This window comes from Mustela nigripes, chromosome 3, assembly GCF_022355385.1.
Source record: "Mustela nigripes isolate SB6536 chromosome 3, MUSNIG.SB6536, whole genome shotgun sequence".
NCBI classification, from domain to species: domain Eukaryota; kingdom Metazoa; phylum Chordata; class Mammalia; order Carnivora; family Mustelidae; genus Mustela; species Mustela nigripes.
The window spans coordinates 177,141,966-177,161,165 of record NC_081559.1 but is presented as its reverse complement, the minus strand read 5'-3'; the positions used below and the strand labels follow the sequence as shown (position 1 = coordinate 177,161,165).

The 19,200-nt window shown below is 41.0% G+C and overlaps 1 long non-coding RNA gene across 8 annotated transcripts in view; it reads right to left on the bottom strand.

Moving 5' to 3' along the window:
- The window catches only part of LOC132014254 (uncharacterized), a 268,817-nt gene that overhangs the window by 246,170 nt on the left and 3,447 nt on the right, over positions 1-19,200 (bottom strand). The gene's annotated exons all lie outside the window — the stretch shown is intronic.

The window sequence follows — 19,200 nt, the reverse complement described above, 5'->3', positions numbered from 1 at the left end:
AAACCACTCCCTGGTTTTCCATGCCCCCCTGAGGCATTACTCATGATAGCCAAGATAGGGAAGCGACTCAGTGTCCATCATTTATATGGAGATATGTGTACACACACACACACGCACGCACATGCAATGGAATATTATTCAGCCACCAGAAAGAAGGAGATCCTGCCATTTGTGACAACAGTGGTGGACGTTGAGGGCATTATGTGAGGTGAAGGAAGTCAACAGAAAGACAAACACTGAATGATATCACTTATGTATGGAATCTTTAAAAGCTAAACTCATAGGAACAGAGTACTGTGGTAGTCACCACGGGCTGGGAAGTAGGGGGAAATTGAGGGGATGTTGGTTTGTTGGTCAAAGGGTACAAACTTTCAGTGATAAGACAAATAAGTTTGGGGCATTTAATGCATAGCACGGTGACTATGGTTAATAATGCTGTGTGATATTCGTGAACATCACCATGAGAGTAGATATTAAGTGTTCTTACCCCACACACAAAAAAATGGTAATTCTGTTACATGATGGAGGTAACACTCTGGTAGCAATCATTTTGCAATTTATAAGCATATGAAATCAATACATTGTATATCAAATTTATACAACGTTCCACATCAATTATAGCTCAATAAAGTTGGGAAAAAAGACCACAGCGTGCTTGTGGAGAGACTAGTGAATAAATGCGTGCATCTGTACATGTGATTGTTTATATTCAGAAAATCTATTTCAAGCTTATCCGTAATCATATTTAATTGCATCTTTAATTTCTAAATTGCCAGATTAAGACACAAGCTCCCTTCTCATTGATACCACAATCGCCTGACATGCAGGAGGCTGTTGTGTGGCCAGGAACTGCCGCCTGAAGGGACAGTTTCACAACAGAGTCGTCCCTCCCTCCTCTCTCTTCCCTCTCCCTTGCTGGTTCTCCTCATCTCTGCTCTAGCTAAGGGCAGAGACTTCAGATCCTGGAGGTTATGGAACTGCTGATTTGGGAAGAGAGGTTCTTTTGGCTCACCTATTTCATTTGGCTACAACATACAACCCAGAGACCAAGTTCCACTTGGTTGGAAAGTTTTCAGACTCTACAAAGCACAGGATCCACATCTGGAGAAACCATTTCTGTCTTGCCCAGCGCCTGGGCTCCAAGTAACTGAAAGTCAAAGCCTGCCTGACAGGGGGTTCCAGAGCAGAGGTCCCCAGAAGTGGCATGAATGCAGTAAGGTGGCAAGAACGCTTGGGTGACCAGCCCTCACCCCCCGCCGCAGGAGAAACAGGCATTGTCCCGGGTTTCCCGGTAAAGGGGCCGTTCCTGCCATCCTCGCCTCTGTGCCCCTAAGCAGACAGACAATCCTACAGCCAGTAGGACAAGAAGCCCAGGCTGCTGAAGGAAGCAGGGAGCCAGCACATTGATTTCATCTGCATGATGTCTGACAGCAAAGGCTGCAACCTTGGGAGACATGGCACTGAATGGAATGAATATTCTAGATTCAACTTTGCCATATGGCAAGTGAAGCCATTTCCCTTCCTTCTCTGTTTCTGCTTCTGTGTACTGGAAACCTAGTAAGTCCTGCCTGCAAGGCTGCATTAAGGATAAAAAAAGGAGCATACTCTAGAATGCTTCTGTGAGGTCCAAAGTGCCACAGGAATAGGAACCAAAAAATGAGCTGTGTTCATGGTGCCATGTCTGAACTTGGCCCAGACATTAATATTTAAGTGGCTAGACACAGGGCCAGTTTTCTCACTGACATTCTTCTAAGAAAGGTAATTTTATTTCTAAGATTATACATATTATCTTAATAGAATTCTATAATGTTATTTTCATTTGATTGAAATGAGCATAGTCATAAACATTTTTTTTGGGGGTCCCTGAATGGGTCCCTGTACAAAACGACATTGTTTATCATGGCTCTAATTGGTTCCCTTGTTTCAGCCTGACAGTCTCTCGGATTCATCTTTCATACTACTGCCAGCCTGCTATGGCTCAAAGACAAATCTGAGGTTGACTCCTCTTTTCCCTAAAGACCTATAGCCCATCAGTCAAGTCTTACGGATTCTGCTTCCTTAATATCTCTCAAATCCATCCATTTCTCTCCGTCCCACCTGACGTGCCTCCATTTTAAGTCACTATCATTTCTCACTGGAAACTAATGAAATCGCAGCCCACACAGTCGCTCTAAGAGCCCCTTGTGTTGCTCTTTTATCTCCATTCCTTTCCCCATGCTGCAGCCAGAATAATCTTCTCAAAGTGCGAATTTGCTCCTGGACCCACCCGCTGGAACCTGTGAATGTCAACATCATCAGGATAAAACCCCCAGCTGCCAGACCAGGTGGCCCCGGCTCTTTCGGGTCCAGTGTTCGGGTTCAAGCCTTCACTTAGCTCCTCTGGCTGAGTTTGCACAACACTCTACGCGTTCCACTCCGGCCACTCTCAATGATGCCAGGCGTCCAGGCCACATTCTCAACCCAGGAGGATGCTTTCTCTAACAGCTCCCATCCGCTCTGCCTTCACATGTCTAATTCCTTACCTCATTACCATCAGCTCCTTTGGGAATCCTTCTGTGGACCCCTAAGACTGGGCTAAGTGCTCTCACTCTGCATCTTCATAGAACTTACCATCTCCTTGTACTTACTCAGTTCTACTGTTACTTATCTATTTGCTACTACATCTCATTCACTAGACTATCAACTCCCAGAGAGCATGAATGGATCCTTGTTCCCAGTATATCCCAAGAGTGGATGTTGTATTCTCACAGATTTCCTCCCATCTCCTAGCTCCTGGAGATACGGATAACTGCAGGATCAAAGCCATGTCCTTTGCTGGGCATTGTCCCAGGCTGCAAAAACCTGCCTTCCCTGCAGTTCTTGCCCCCTTCAGGGACACTGGGCCACCAATGACCAGGTGACATTGGCATACAATGGCCTGACCTCCTTTCCTCTTCAGGACAACTCTATAGGGTTAGCTCCAGCCCTCCCAGGAAGACCAGGCGGGGCCTTACTTGCAAGCACATAGGAGCACCGGCTTCTCTCCTGGCCCCATCCTGTCATCTTCACTTTCACTCAGGTCTGTCTCCCCAGATTTTCCCCAGGAAACCATTTGCACACAGTTCCCAATATTCTGTATATTCCCAGGGAAGCCAGTCAAACACAGCGCTCGTACCCAGGGCAGTACCTGGTCCAAAATGTAATTGACATATGGACTAATAAATGGACAAATGCCCTTTTAAAACCAAGTCTCAGAGAAGAAAATTTGTTATCATTTATATTTCCATTTCTAGTGCCTGGCACAAGGTCTGGCTACTTAATTGCTTAAATGGTCCTTCGTGTGTTCTCTCTTAGAATCAAGGGAGCAGTCTTCTGGAAGCATATGGCTCCTTTCTTGATCCATCAGGTCCAAAGCGATACAAGCTAAAAGCATCAAAGGAATGTAACATTACATTACTCTGCATAATAATGAAATTTATTGCATTGTAAGAAAAAGGAAGAAAAAGTTGTAAGGCAAATCACAAAGCAGTTAGAAAACACTGTGTTCTCCCCAAGAATTAAAATAATTTTAGGGTGAGCTATGTGCTGTTCTAACAAATCTGTAAGGGCTTTTACAAAAGTAGTATCTTTAGGAAAATCCCCTAACTGACCTGCCTTGGAGGGTATATGCCCAAACTGAAGGATGCTGTGAGACTTGAAACACCAAGACCCCCTGGTGCTGAACCACTCTGCAGCTCTTCAGGTTATCAGAAGAAATCACTGGTTGTCCAAATAAAAGCTCCAGGGTCCTACCCTGAACTCAAGGACTTGTACTTGGGAAATGACTTAATAAGGGAAATCACAATGAGTCCCAGAAGGACCCGATGGATAAGGGCTGGAGTTTTCCAGAATAGAGTTTCAATACGGAAATCCAGAAGATAAGGCTCCCAAGGATACAGAAGCAAAACCAGGGATAGGGAAGTCAGAATAGAAACTGTGGATGTATTTAAAGAGAACCCATCTAGGAAAGGGTTGCCTTCTTAGTCAACGCACATATGTTTGGACCCTGGAAAAGTTATATTTAGTACTTGGCTCTATTTTTTTCTTTTTCAATAGAATTTATTTTTTAGAGCAGTTTTAGGTTCATGACAAAATTAAGCAGAGTATACAGAGAATCCCCATATACCCCCGTCCCCACACACGCACAGCTTCCCCATTATCAACATACCCCACCAAAGCTTACATTTGTTATGACTGGTGAACCTACCTTGATAACCTATTATCACCCAAAGTCCATAGTTTACATTGGGTTCTTTCTTGGTGTTGTACATTCTATGGGTTTGAACAAATGCATAGTAACATGTGTCTACCATTAGAGTATTATACGGAGTCGTTTCTAGACCCTAAAAACTTCGGTGGGTCAATTGCTTTTTAAAATTACCCAGTCCCTCAGTAAAGAAAGTTACGTATATGTACACAAGTATACACACATCTTGATATTCTGAAGTAGTGATTCTGGAGAGGTTGAGGGTTGAGAGACAGAGCAGCTGTCTATTGAGGGATGGTGTTCTGGACTTCCACGTGCTAAGGGGCAATGTAACGAGAAGGGGCTCAAGTGATGTGTCAGGGAAGAGTCCCAGTGGTAAGAAACAGCTATTAATTGGGTAAGTCAAGACAGTTTCACAACAAGAATCCTGTGCTTGCCCACAACAAACCCAAAAGAGCAAGTTACATTATATCTCCCTCAGAAAGACTCACGTTGCACATCAGTATATCAAACTCTCTAGGAAATTCCATTAGTCAAGAAAACTACCTAACTTCTTTTAAGATTGCATTCTCCGAAAACTATCTATTGATATATGCTAAATCCGTGGCACCCCATGTGAGGACTGCTACACAGCCAAGTGATGGGTTTTATTTTAATGATGGTGTGCTGTAACACAAAAGGATATTACTGGGGAGTTATGTTGTCAGAGAACGGAAGAATGACTGGAGATGTATGTCCTGTTAAGACCACGCTACAGTATTTCCATCCCATTCCATTCTTACCTGGTGTAGAATAAGGACAGTGGCTAAGGGATAGGAAAAGGAGAATCAAGAGTGTCATGGCTGAGAACGAATTGACCAGACCTGTTCACTAATTTCTGTAAGAATGGGGAAGCAGGAAGAAGGAGGTCTCATCTAATATAAAACGTTAGCATAGGAAATGACCTTTAAGATCATCTACTTTGGTTTTCACACTTGTATTTAGCATTGGGACCTCCACACATCCAAGTTTCAAGGAGAAATCTAAAGTGCAGAACAGGAGAAAGTAGAGGCTGTGGGTGTGTTTTATCAAATAGTGGAGGAAGGAAGAGTGTGGGAGAGAAATTCCCACGCTTCCTGTTGTGAAAGTTTGGCTGGGAATTTTTAGAACATCCTAGATCTGAGAGAAGTGCCTCAAGATACAGATCTCATAACTCAAGTATTATTTTTCTCCCACTCTGAAATATTTCAGGATAACAAGTTCCAGAGGCTGGAATATTTATTTATTTATTTATTCATTCATTTATTAAGATTTTATTTAGTTATTTGAGAGAGCAAGAGAATGAGAGAGTGAGAGAGAGAGCATGAGAGGGGGAAGGTTGGAGGGAAAAGCAGACTCCCTGCTGACCAGGGAGCCTGATGCGGGACTCAATCCTGGAACTCCCGTAACATGACCTGATCTGAAGGCAGTTGCTTAACCAACTGAGCTACCCAAGCACCCCTCAGAGGCAGGAGTATCAAAGTCTATTTGATGTAAATAATTTTAGAGGCCTTGATTTATGATAAGACCCACACTTTGATGGTTAGAAGCAATACCTTGGAGTTGACTGAGACCAGTTCCAGGCTCTATCACCCTCCTCCACATATTAACATCCAACAAACTACTTCTCTGTGCATACTTCAGTTTTTCCATCTATAAATTGGGTTAATAATAGAATAGCATCCATTTCCCAGGGATATTGTGAAGATGGAATGAGCTTTTCCATCAAAAATGCTTAGCACAACACCACACAAAGCAAACACATTTAGCTCATTTTTAATTAACATTAGCTCATTATTTAAGATGGTAGCTACACACGAAGCATCATGCTAGGTGAGATGAGAGAGATGGAGTAGTACAAGGTTTCTTTCTTTTTTTTTTTTCTTAAAGATTTTATTTATTTATTTGTCAGAGAGAGAGCGAGTGAGAGGGAGCACAGGCAGACAGAGTGGAAGGCAAAGTTAGAGGGAGAAGCAGGCTCCCTGCGGAGCAAGGAGCCCGATGTGGGACTCGATCCCAGGACGCTGGGATCATGACCTGAGCCGAAGGCAGCTGCTTAACCAACTGAGCCACCCAAGCATCCCTACAAGGTTTCTTTTAAAGTCTTCAAATACTAACTGCATTCATTTATTCAATACTTATTTTTTTCTAAGAATTTTACTCACATTATCTCTTGCAGTGATTTCAAGTATGACCACAAGGGAACAAGAGCCACATGGACCAATCCCGAGCAGAGCAGATTACTTAGCCTGGCCCCCTGCCAACAGTGGTGCAATTCTACTCAGGGAAAAGACACTTGAAAATCAATGCAATGGGCCCTCCCCCAGAAGATCAGCAAGAGTATCCAGCCAACACCAAGTTTGCCAGTGGCACAGAATTGCAAAACTCTAGTGCTAGGGGAATATAGCATACAGAATTCATGGTTTTTTCCCCAAGATTCTTTAGTCTTTCAATTTTATTTTTTTCTCTTTCCTTTTTCAACCAATTTCTTATTTTATCAACTCTTTTTTAAAATCTTTTTCCATTTTCATTTTTACAGTTATACCATCATTTCCTTGTATTTAATTTTATTTTTGTATATATATATATATACAACATATATATATATATATGTTTTCTTTCTTTACAATTTTGGGATGCAGATTCTTCTAAAAGAGCAAATGTAGGGCTCTGTTCCCTTCACCTGTCTGCATATTCTCTTTTCTCTTCCTCCACGCTCTTCTTCTTCCTCCTCCTTCTTGCTCATGGTTTGGTTTGGTTTTGTTTTGTAAAGTCTATTTTAAATTTTCTCACCTTTACTGGTGCCTTGTTAGTGCAGTAGGTAGTGCAACAGTCTCATAAATTTTGACCTTTACAGTTATAGTCTATCCTTCCAATGTATTCAATTCAATGTATTTAAAAATATGTTTAAATATGTATATGTGTGTGTGTGTATGTGTGTGTGTGTGTAAGTTTTCCTTTCTTTATAATTTTGAGATGTAGTTTCTTCTAACAAACTGACCAAAATACACTCAGGATATAGTGTATCGCTCTGCTCTGTTCACCTGTATATTCCTTCTTTTTCCCTCTTTTTTTTTTTTTGTCTTTAAATTTTACAGTTATATTCTATCCTTTCATTATATTTACTTTTATTTTTGTACATACATAAGTTTTTCTTTGCTTACAATTTTGGGATCTAGTGTTTTAACAAATAGACCAAAATACACACAGGATTCAATGTACTGCTTTATTTTGCTCACCTATCTGATTATATTCTTGTTTGTTTGTTTTTTTTTTAATTAAAAAAAATTTTTTTTTGGTTTTGGGTATCTTCTCTTTTGTGTAGTATACATTTCTCTGGGGTCATTGTTCCATTTTAGTATTTAGTTCTCTCATTTATCTTTTCATCTCTGGACAGAATAAGATGGAAAAACTCTCTTAAAAAAAGAGAAAAAGAGGTAGTACTGACTGTCAGAGACCTAATCAGTATGGACATAAGTAAGATAGTGGAACTAGAGTTCAGAATAACAATTATAAAGATACTAGCTGGGCTTGTAAAAAAGAAGGATAGAAGGCACTAGAGAATCCCTTCCTGGAGAAATAAAAGAATGAAAATCTAATCAAATCAAAATAAAAAAGGCTATTAATGAGATACAATAAAAATTGGAAGCTCTAACTGCTAGGATAAAAGAGACAGAGGACAGAATTAGTGATATAGAAGACAAAAGGATGGAGAATAAAGAAGCTGAGAAAAAAAGAGATAAATAACTATTGGATCATGAGGGGAGAATTTGAGATACATGATACCATAAAGAAAAACAATATTACTATAACTGGGATCCCAGAAGAAGAGGAAAGGGTCAGGTTGCGGGGGGAGGGGGGGAGGTATACTAGAGCAAATTATACTGGAGAACTTCCTTAATCTGGGTAAGGAAACAAGCATCCAAGTCCAGGAGGCAGAGAATACCCCTCAAAATCAATAAAAATAGGTCAACATCCTGACATATAATAGTGAAACTTGCAAATCTCAGAGACAAAGAGAAAATCCTGAAAGTAGCTGGGGATCAGAGGTCCATAACCTGCAACAGTAGAAACATTAGACTGGTAAGAGACATATCCACAGAGACCTGGTAGTCCAGGTGTTAAATGAGAAAAATTCAGGGTGTTAAATGAGAAAATATGCAGCCAAGAATACTTTATCCACCTAGGATGTAATTGAAAATAGGAGAGAGAGAAAGCTTCCAGGACAAGGTGAGGCACATGTGTGGTTCAGTGAGTTAAGCCTCCACCTAGGCTCAGGTCATGATCTCAGGATCCTGGGATCAAGACATGCATTGTGCTCTCTGCTCAGCAGGGAGCCTGCTTCCCCCTCTCTTTCTGCCTGCCTCTCTGCCTACTGATGATCTCTCTCTCTGTGTCAAATAAATAAATAAAATCTTAAAAAAAAAGAAAGAAAGAAAACCTCCAGGACAAACAAAAACTAAAAGAACTTGTGATCACCAAACCAACCTTACAAGAAATATTAAAAGTGTTCCTTTAAGCTAAGAGAGAGCCCCAAAATAACATAGACCAGACAGGAACAAAGACAATATACAGAAACAGTGACTTTACAGGTAATAAAATGGCACTAAATTCATATCTTCCAATAGTTACTCTGAATGTAAATGGGCTAAAAGCCACAATCAAAAGAACAATGTGTCAAATTGGATAAAAAAGCGAGACCCATCAATACACTGTCTGTAAGAGACTCATTTTAGACCCGAAGATACCTCTAGATTGAAAGCAAGGGGATGGAAAGCCATTTACCATGCTAATGGACATCAAAAGAAAGCTGGGGTGGCAATCATTATATCAGACAAATTCAATTTTAAACCAAAGACTGTAATAAGAGATGAGGAAGGATGTTATTTCATAATAAGGGGTCTATCCAACAAGAAGATCTAACAACTGTAAATATTTATGCCCCTAACATGGGACCAGCCAATTATAAAACCCAACTAAGTACAAAATCAATGAACCACACTGATAATTATACAAAAATAGTAGGGAACTTTAACATCAGCCTCACGTCAATGGACAGATTGTCTAAACAGAAGTTCAACAAGGAAATAGGGCTTTGAAAGATACACTGGACTAGATGGACTTCACAGATATATTCAGAACATTCCATCCTAAAACAACAGAACACACATTCTTCTCGAGTGCAGATGGACCACTCTCTAGAATAGATCACATACTGGTCACAAATCAGGTCTCAACTGGTACCAAAAGATTGGGATCATCCCCTGCATATTTACAGACCATAATGCTTTGGAACCAGAAGTCAATCACAACAGGAAGTTTAGAAAGAACTCACATACATGGAGGCTAAAAAGCATCCTGTTAAAGAATGATTGGGTCAACCAAGAAATTAAAGAAGAAAGTAAAAAGTTCATGGAAACAAATAAAAATGAAAACACAACTGTTCAAAACCATGCAACAAAGATGGTCCTAAGAGGGAAATATATAGCAATAAAGCTTTTATCAGGAAACAAGAAAGGTCTCAAATACACAATCTAATCTTCATTGAAAGGAACTAAAGAAAGAACAGCAAATAAAGCCTAAACCCAGCAGGAAAAGAAAAATAATAAAGATTAGTGCAGAAATCAATGAAATAGAAACGAAAAGAAGAGTAGAACAGATAAATGAAACTAGGATCTGGTTATCTGAAAGAATTAATAAGATTGATAAACACCTGGCCAGACTAATCAAAAAGAAAAGAGAAAGGACCCAAATAAAATTGCAAATCAAAGAGGAGAGATCACAAATAATACAATCAATTTTAAGAACATATTATGAGAAACTATATGCCAACAAATTAGGCAATATGGAAGTAATAGATTCATTCCTAGAGACATAAAACTACCAAAACTTAAACAGAAGAAATAGAAAACCTGAACAGACTCATAACCATCAAGGAAATTAGAGTAGTAATCAAAAATCCCCCAAAAAACAAGAGTCCAGAACCTGACAAATTCCCTGGGAATTCTACCAAACATTCAACGAAGAAATAATACCTATTCTCCTGAAACTGTTCCAAAAAACAGAAATGGAAGGGAAACTTCCAAACTTTTTCTATGAAGCCAACATTACCTTGATCCCAATAACCAGACAAAGACTCCACCAAAAAGGAAAATTACAGACCAATATCCCTAATGAACATGAATGTAAAAATTCTCACCAAAATACCAGACAATAGGATCCAACAGTCCACTGAAAGGATTATTCACCTCAACCAAGTGGGATCTATTCCTAGGCTGCTAGGGTGATTCAACATCCACAAATCAATCAATGTGTTACACTACATAAATAAAAGAAGGGACAAGAACCATATGATCCTCTCAATAGATGCAGAGGAAGCATTTGACAAAGTACAGCATCCTTTCTTGATTAAAATTCTTCACAGTGTAGGGATAAAGGGAACATACTTCAAAACCATAAAAGTCATAAAAAGCCCACAGCAAATATTTTCAATGGGGGAAAACTGAGAGCTAGTCCTCTAAGGTTAGGAAGATGGCAGGGATATTCACTATTACCACTGCTAGTCAACATAGTACTAGATGTCCTGGCCTCAGAAATCAGACAACGAGAAGAAATAAAAAGCATCCAATAGACGAAGAAGTCAAACTCTCACTCTTTGCAGATGATATAATACCTTTTGTAGAAAACCCAAAAGGCTCCACCCCCAAACTGCTAGAACTCATACAGGAATTCAGTAAAGTGGCAGGATATAAAGTCAATGCACAGAAATCAGTTGCATTTCTATACACCAACAACAAGACAGAAGAGAAATTAAGGAACTATTCCCATTTACAATTGCACCCAAAACTGTAAGATACTTAGGAATAAATCTAACCAAAGGGACAAAGAATCTCAGAAAACTATAGAACATTCATGAAAGAAATCAAGGAAGACACAAAGAAATGGAAAAACATTCCATGCTCATGGATTGGAAGAACAAAAATTGTGAAAACATCTACGCTACCAAGAGCAATCTACACATTCAATGCAATCCTTATCCAAATACCATCGACTTTTTTTTTTTTTTCAAAGAAATGGAACAAATAATCCTAAAATATATATGGAACCAGAAAAGACCCAAAATAGCCAGAGGAATGTTGAAAAAGAATACCAAAGCTGGTGGCATCACAAATCTGACTTCAAGCTCTGTTACAAAGCTGTAAGCATCAAGAGAGTATGGTACTAGCACAAAAACAGATGCATAGATCAGTGGATCAGAATAAAGAGCCCCAAAATGGACCCTCAACTCTATGGTCAACTAATCTTTGACAAAGTAGGGAAAAGTATCCAATGGAAAAAAGACAGTCTCTTCAACAAATTGTATCAGGAAAATTGGACAGCCACATATGGAAGAATAAAACTGGACTATTTCCTTATACTATACACCAAAATTGACTCCAAGTGGATAAAAGACCTAGTGTGAGGCAGGAATCCATTAAAACTCTTGAGGAGAACACAGGCAGCATCCTTTGTGACCCTGGCCACAGCAACTTCTTGCTAGACACATCTCCAAAGGCAAGGGAAACAAAGGGGAAAATGAACTATTGGAACCTCATCTAGATAAAAAGGTTTTGCAGATCAAATGAAACAGTCAACAAAACCACAAGACCACAGATAGAATGGGAGAAGATATTTGCAAATGACATAACAAATAAAAGGCTAGTATCCAAAATCTATAAAGAACTTATTCAAACTCAACACCCAAAGAACAAATAATCTAATCAAGAAATGGGCAGAAGACAAGAACAGACATTTCTCCAAAGAAGACATACAAATGGTCATCAGACACATGAAAAAGTGCTCAACATCATTCCGCATCAGGGAAATACAAATCAAAAACCACAGTGAGATACCACTTCACATCAGTCAAAGTGGCTAACATTAACAAGTCAGGAAATGACAGGTATTGGCAAGGATGAGGAGAAAGGGGAACCCTAGAACACTGTTGGTAGGAATGCAAACTGGTGCAGCCACTCTGGAAAACAATATAAAGGTTCCTTGAAAAGTTGAAAATAGAGCTTCCCTACGACCCAGAAATTGTGCTACTGGATATTTACCCCAAATGAAGATACAAATGAAGTGATCCTAAGGGGTACATGCAGCCCAATGTTTATAGCAGCAATGTTCACAATATCCAAACTATGGAAAGAGTCCAGATGTCCACTGACAGGTAAATGGATAAAGAAAATGTGCCATATGTATACAAGGGTGTACTAAAAAAAAAAAAAAAGAAAGAAAGAAAGACAGAAATCTTGCCATTTTCAATGATGTGGATGGAACTAAAGGGTATTATGTTAAGCAAAATAAGTCAGAGAAAGATAATTATCGTATGATCTCACTCATATATAGAATTTAAGAAACAAAACAGAGGATCATAGGGGAAGAAAGGAAAAAATAAAACAAGATAAAATCAAAGAGGGAGACAAACCATAAAAGACTCTTAAGCATAGGAAACAAACTAAGGGTTGCTGGAGGAGAGGAATAGGGGGGTAGGGTCACAGGATGATGGACATTAAGGAGGGCACTTGATATAAAGAGCAGTGGGTATTATATAAGATTGATAAATCACTGACCTCTCGCTCTGAAACCAATAAAACATATGTTAATTAATTAAATTTGAATCTAATAAAAATAAATCATGGTTAAAAAAATAAAGTATGTTCAGAAATTCTTAGACATTCTCTTCAAAAAATAGAGCCTGATTCTCCTCCTCTTGAGTAAAGGCTGGACCAAGTAGTTCACGTCCAACAAGAAGAATAGGCAAGAGTGATGATCTGTGATTATCGAGACCAGGACACAAAAGGCATGTAGCCTCTCCTGGCTTTCCTGGATCACTTACTCCCTTGGGTTGTTAGGAACAATCCAGCAGTCTCATGAAGATATCCATGTTGCCAGGCACCAAGGCCTCCCCCCTCATAGCCAGCTCTAACTTGCCAGTTGTGTGAGGGACCCACCACGGAAGCAAGTCCTCCATCCCCAGTCAATCCTTCGGATGATGGCAGCCTTGCCAACACTTGATGGCAGCTACATGAGAGAGAGTGAGCTGGAACCACCCAGATTAAGCTGTTCTCCAATTCTCTGAGCCACAGAAATTCTGTGAGATGATCAATTCTTTTAAACCACTAGATTGGGGGGTTTAATTTGTTAGGCAACTGATCCTCAAAAAGCCCCTGAGACAGATATATTGTTACCCATTTTGTAAAAGAGCAAATTGAGGGCAGAGAGGTCACTTCGTTTCAATTCACCCAGTTGGTATGTGGTGAGAGGTGCACTTCAAACTCAGATCTGCAGTTTCCAGGCTCCAGGGTATTCCCACTCCCAACACTGTGCCTCCAATGGCCAAGTCAACAATACAGACAGCACTTGGAAGGCAGCACCATAAGGACCCAGAGCCTCTGGGAGGCTTTGTGGTTGGGTCTGCCTGCTTTCTGAAACCAGAACAGGGAATGAGAAAGAAGGACCCTCCCCCCCCGACCACCACCTTTCCCCTTACACACATGTCAATCCAAGAGTCCCTATAATCCAAGAAGGGTTATATGAGGAAGGCAGCAATCACTCTAACACACACACAGACACACACACACGCCAACCCAAGGGTCCCTATAACCTAAGAAGGGCTTGTATGAGGAAGGCAATGACCACAAACAAACAAGCGCGCGCGCACACACACACACACACTGGATCACTTAAGACACCCGACAGATGCTACAGCATGAGGATAAAACCATGGAGAAAAAATAAGCTGAGACTATCCCTTGCTCTCATAAGATCCACATTTGCAGCTTTTAGGATTCCTGAACAAAATCAGACCTCCCAGAACTAACTTTTAAATGCCGCATTTCTAACACTTCCCACAGGCTGGAGAAAGCAAGAAGCAGGCAAATCTGGGGCTGTGCTCTGCGGATGCTTGCCTGATCTCGCAAGGTGCATCTTGGGTGTGCTACATTCCTTCTCTCCCAGGTGCAATCTAAATCATCACCTCTGTCCCATTTTTCTTTAACTTCTTTGAGTTTGGCAGATATGAGGATTGAGCCCTAGATCATGCCTTCAGGTTTATGAGGACAGTAATCTGTCATCAGCCCCTGCTGTGCCTTTTATCGGGCTCCGGTTGCACAAATTCCCCGGACTTTTACTTTTTGACAACTGGAGGACTTTTCTCATCTCTAACCACGAAGACTCAACTCCATTCTTTTCTTTTGTGACAACACAATATGCTATTTTTTTTCTGCCCCTGGGAAAAGAAGAAAGCATAGAGCTTGCTTCCTAAAAAGAAAAGGCTGTAGAAGTTTTATCATAACACTTGCCGCCCTTCAAGGAGAGAGGCACGGGGAGCAGGCAGGATGGGGAAGTGGGTGCTTCTTTAGGTCCGTGCCTGATATCAATGTATCCAGCCCCATGTTTTGATTTTGATCTGCCACCCTCCAAAACTGCATATAGCAGAAACACTACTGTGCAAAATTAGAGCAGTGGCATGATAAAGTAGTGAAACACACAGCCTCCAGAACGAGCATGCACATTTTTAAAGTACTCAGAAGAATTTCTGGCAAACTGTAACCACTCCGTAATGTTAGATTCATATAGATAGGTTACATCTTTTGAACACTCCCATTTCTTTTGAGATCTAGCTCTCCGCTCAGATGGGGGTTTTCATTTCCTTATTTAATTCTTGAAAACAAAACAAAACAAAAAACCCAAACACCATATTAAGGTATAAGAGTCCAAAAGAAAACTTCGGACTAGTCTCCCCATCTCCCGTATTCAGAACTAGAAATTTATTTTAAAGACAGAATGTTTTGAATATGCAGACATCGGCATAAACTCTTAATGTTCTCGAAGTTTGACCTGCAAGGGATTACTTGACTAGACTGTAGACATACAATTACATGCCCTGATGTCAAGGGACAACGTAAAGTATTTTCAAGCACAAAGCTGCCCATCCCTGATTTTTAGTCTCTATTTTTACTTGAGAATCTAACCCTATCGAAGTGCTGAGTCCCTTTGTTAAATTCAGCTGTGCATAAGATGTGACTTCCCTAGTAAACGAAGTTCCTACATCTCATGCCTGGAGGATTGTAACAAATTGTGACACATTTCCTTTCTTAGCTCTGCATACATAGCCAGTGGCCGGGGTGGGTGGTTGCAAGGGTCATTCTTTTCCAGAACTGGTTGAAGAAGGAAAGTGTGGAGTCAGCAATAAGTCTCTGGTAATAATCATTTCCACAAAGGTACTATGCAAAATGTACTGAACAAAATGCCTTGGCTACATTTTTTTTTACATTTTTTTTAAAGGTTTATTTATTTTAGAGAGGGAGAGAGGGGAGAGGAGAGAGAGAATCCCCACCAGACTCCCCGCCAAGCATAGAGTCCAACCCCAGGCCCCTGAGATCATGACCTGAGCCAAAATCAAGAGTCCAGTGCATACCCAACTGAGTCATCCAGGTGCCTCAGACCTTAGCTACTTTTTTTCATTGATTCTACCCAATGTAGCTCATGCTGTAGACTCAGGAACCAGCTCTGCTGACTCCGCTCATTTTTTTCATACCCACAAAAAAATGAAAATTCAGTGAGGACTTTCTAGTATGAGAACAGTGCTTTGTCAAGTCCACTGATCCATGAGGCCAGTGGCACCTGGATTCCTTAGAATTATATGCTGATTACTCAATTGATTAGTTATACCAACTCTACTTCTAATACCTGCCTTTTTATGACACACACAGACACTCAAATGGGATTGGTTCCTACCTCTCACTTCTTCTTAACAACAATGGCCAAATTTACTTTCATGCAAAGCCTAGCTTCTACTGTTTTCTAGTCTCGCATGAATTAAAGTCACCTGGAGAACCTGTTACACCATAGATTGTTGGGCCCTACCCCTCTGGCTTCTGAGTCAATAAGTCTGGTTGGGACCCATGAATTTCAACTTTTAACCAGCTCCCAGGTGAAGTTCATGCTATGGGTCCGGGACTCAGACTCTAGGAACACCTGCTCTAGTTTACAAAAGACGGTACAGGATTCTGGTCTTTTGTGGGTTGAGTTATGTCCCCAAGATAAATGTGTAGAATTCCTAACCTTAGATATTGATGAAGGTGATGTTAATCTGGAAATTTCAAACTAAAGTGAAGTAATACTGGGTTGGGGGAGCCCTAAATCTAATGACTGGTACCCTTAGAGAAAAGAGAGATTTAAAATCAGAGACATCTCATGAGGAACAAGACCATGTGATGACGAAGGCCAAGATCGGGGTGATGTAGCCACACACCAAGGATCCCTGACGGCTGCCAGCAACCACTAGAAACCAGAAAGAAATAAGAGAGGATTCTTCCCTAGGGACTTCAGAGAAAGTATGGCCTTGCCAACACTATCAGACTTCCAGCCTCCAGGAAGTGAAGGATAAATTTGTTTTAAGCCACCCAGATGGTTGGACCTTGCTATGGCAACCATAGGAGACTACCACCTAGCCATTGTGGAGATGAGTAATTAACTCAATTTTTCATCCTTCCCTGCACACATCCTTGCCCTGGCTTCTCCATGGCCATAGTGTATTTCCTCATGCCTTGACTATTTGATTGGCCACGTGACTTACCGTGACAAATGACAAAAGGGAAGAAGTGAACACGCCCCAGCTCTGAGCCAGGCCTTAAGAGTCTTGCATACTGGGGTGCCTGGGTGGTTCAGTGGCTTAAGCAGCTGATTCTTGACCTTGACTCAGGTCGTGATCTCAGGGTGGGGAGACGGAGACCCTCATCGGGTTCCCTGCTCAGCAGGCAGTCTGTTTCCCATTCTCTCTCTCCTTCTCTCTCTGCTTCTCCTCACCAACCCTCCTGTCCAATCATGTTTTCTGTCTAAAATAAAAATAAGAATAAAGTCTCACATGCTTCCTTTTGCCCTTTATTCCTCTGCTGTCACTACAAAAATAGCTGTCCCTCATGGAGCCACTGCCCCTACACTCTAAGGTAGAGCTACCCCCAACCTATCCACGAATCCGAAGCATGAAGTACAGCTGCCCCAGCCTCTTCCCCTTAAGGCGGATCCACCAACCCAAACTAAGCCTGAAGCAACAGAAACCTTCCTATCCCACCACCCACGCCCACCTAAAAAACGCCTTGGCATGGACCCGGGTTCTAGACATTGTTCTGCCATGGTGTGACCTGAGCATGCTATTTCTCTGCCCCAACTGTGAAATGAGAAGGCTTGGATGAACGTGTCTGTAAGTCATTTTTTGGGTTGGCTCCAGATGTAGAAATATCAACTTCTTACCAGCGTGGAACATTAGAATAAAAACAAAATATAAACTTGAAGTTTCATTGGGGAGAATGTAGACCTAATCATGACTGGATGGTATATTCATGTGCTCTTTCAATCAGTCATCATTTGTAAACCACATGATACACGTATTATGTAATTATTACGTGGCAAGCAGTACTCGTGGCCCGAAACCTCAAAGGCGAGCAAACCAGAGTCCACCCCTGCCCTCATGGAGCCAGTGGAAGCACTCACATTATTTCCATGAAACCCAGTCTGAGTCTCCTAGCAAGGGAGCAGAGGGAGTGGAGAGGACGCCCACATTCAAGAGGTTTGTTGCAAGAAGCCATGACGAGCCTCAGTGACAGGTTAAGGGAACATGTAATAGAGGAGAATGCCAAATATCTCTTCTCACCCAGGCATTTTGATCTCTATCCCCTTAATGAGATTGCTCAATAGAAGCTTCAGATTAGAATCTCTTGAAGTACTTGAAAAACTTGGAAAAAGGAAAAAAGTGCTAGGGGTGGGAGTCCTACCTCCTGGGATTCTGATTTACTTTGTGAGCATTAAAGTCATTATCTTGGGCACCTGGGTCGCTCAGTGGGTTAAAACCTCTGCCTTCGGCTCGGGTCATGATCTCAGGGTCCTGGGATCGAGTCCTGCATCTGGCTCTCTGCTCAGCAGGGAGCCTGCTTCCCCCCTCTTTCTCTCTGCCTGCCTCTCTACCTACTTGTGATCTCTGTCAAATAAATTGAAAAAAAAAAATCTTTAAAATCATTATCTTTTAAGCGTCCCTACCCTCCAAAATAGGTCTGCTGTGAATAGGATACATCCTGTATTATTTTCTATTGCTGCATAACAAATTAAACAAATTAACAAATAGAAAATAAGTAAATTTAGCAGCTTAAAGAAATATTGATTTACTAGCTCACAGTTCTGTAGCTCAGCGGAATGTGTGGGCTCACCTGTGTTCTCCGTTCAGGTTTTACAAGACCTAAATCAAGGTGTCAGGGGGGTTGAATGCTTATCTGAAGCCTCTGGGGAAGAACCCATTTCCAGCCTCATTCAAGTTGTTAGCAGAATCCAGTTCCTCATAACTACAGGACTGAGGCCCCCTTTCCCTTGCTGGCTGACTGCCAGGAGCCACCTGTATCCCTACTCACATGCCTCTCACTTTAAAGGAGTAACCTGTGTGTTGAGTCTTCCTCGTGCCTAGAATCTCTTTGAATTCCTCTTCTGCCCTTCCCTTTTGCTCCCAGTAGAAAATTCTTTCTTGATTGATTACACTGGGCCCACCCAGATAATCTTCCATTTTTAAGATTTTAACAGAATACAATCACAGGAAGAAAGACTCATTACCTTCCCTGGTTCAGGGGATTTGGGTATGGAATCCTGAGAGTGATTTTTAGAAATTCTGTCTACCATATGTGATCGAGGTAAGTGCCAGGTCCTTAGGAGGTCCTCCTAAGGAGGAATGGAGTCAACTGTCACTTTACTGTGGCAAAGAAAGAGAAAGTATAGATGATCAAAGAGTAGCTGATAAATGGGTCATTTATCATACTTAATTGAATCTAAGCATACATTACTTTTTAAAAATTTTTATGGAAGTATCTCTTACACACACACACACACACACACACTCTTCCACAAATCAGATATAGATGGCCCAATACTTT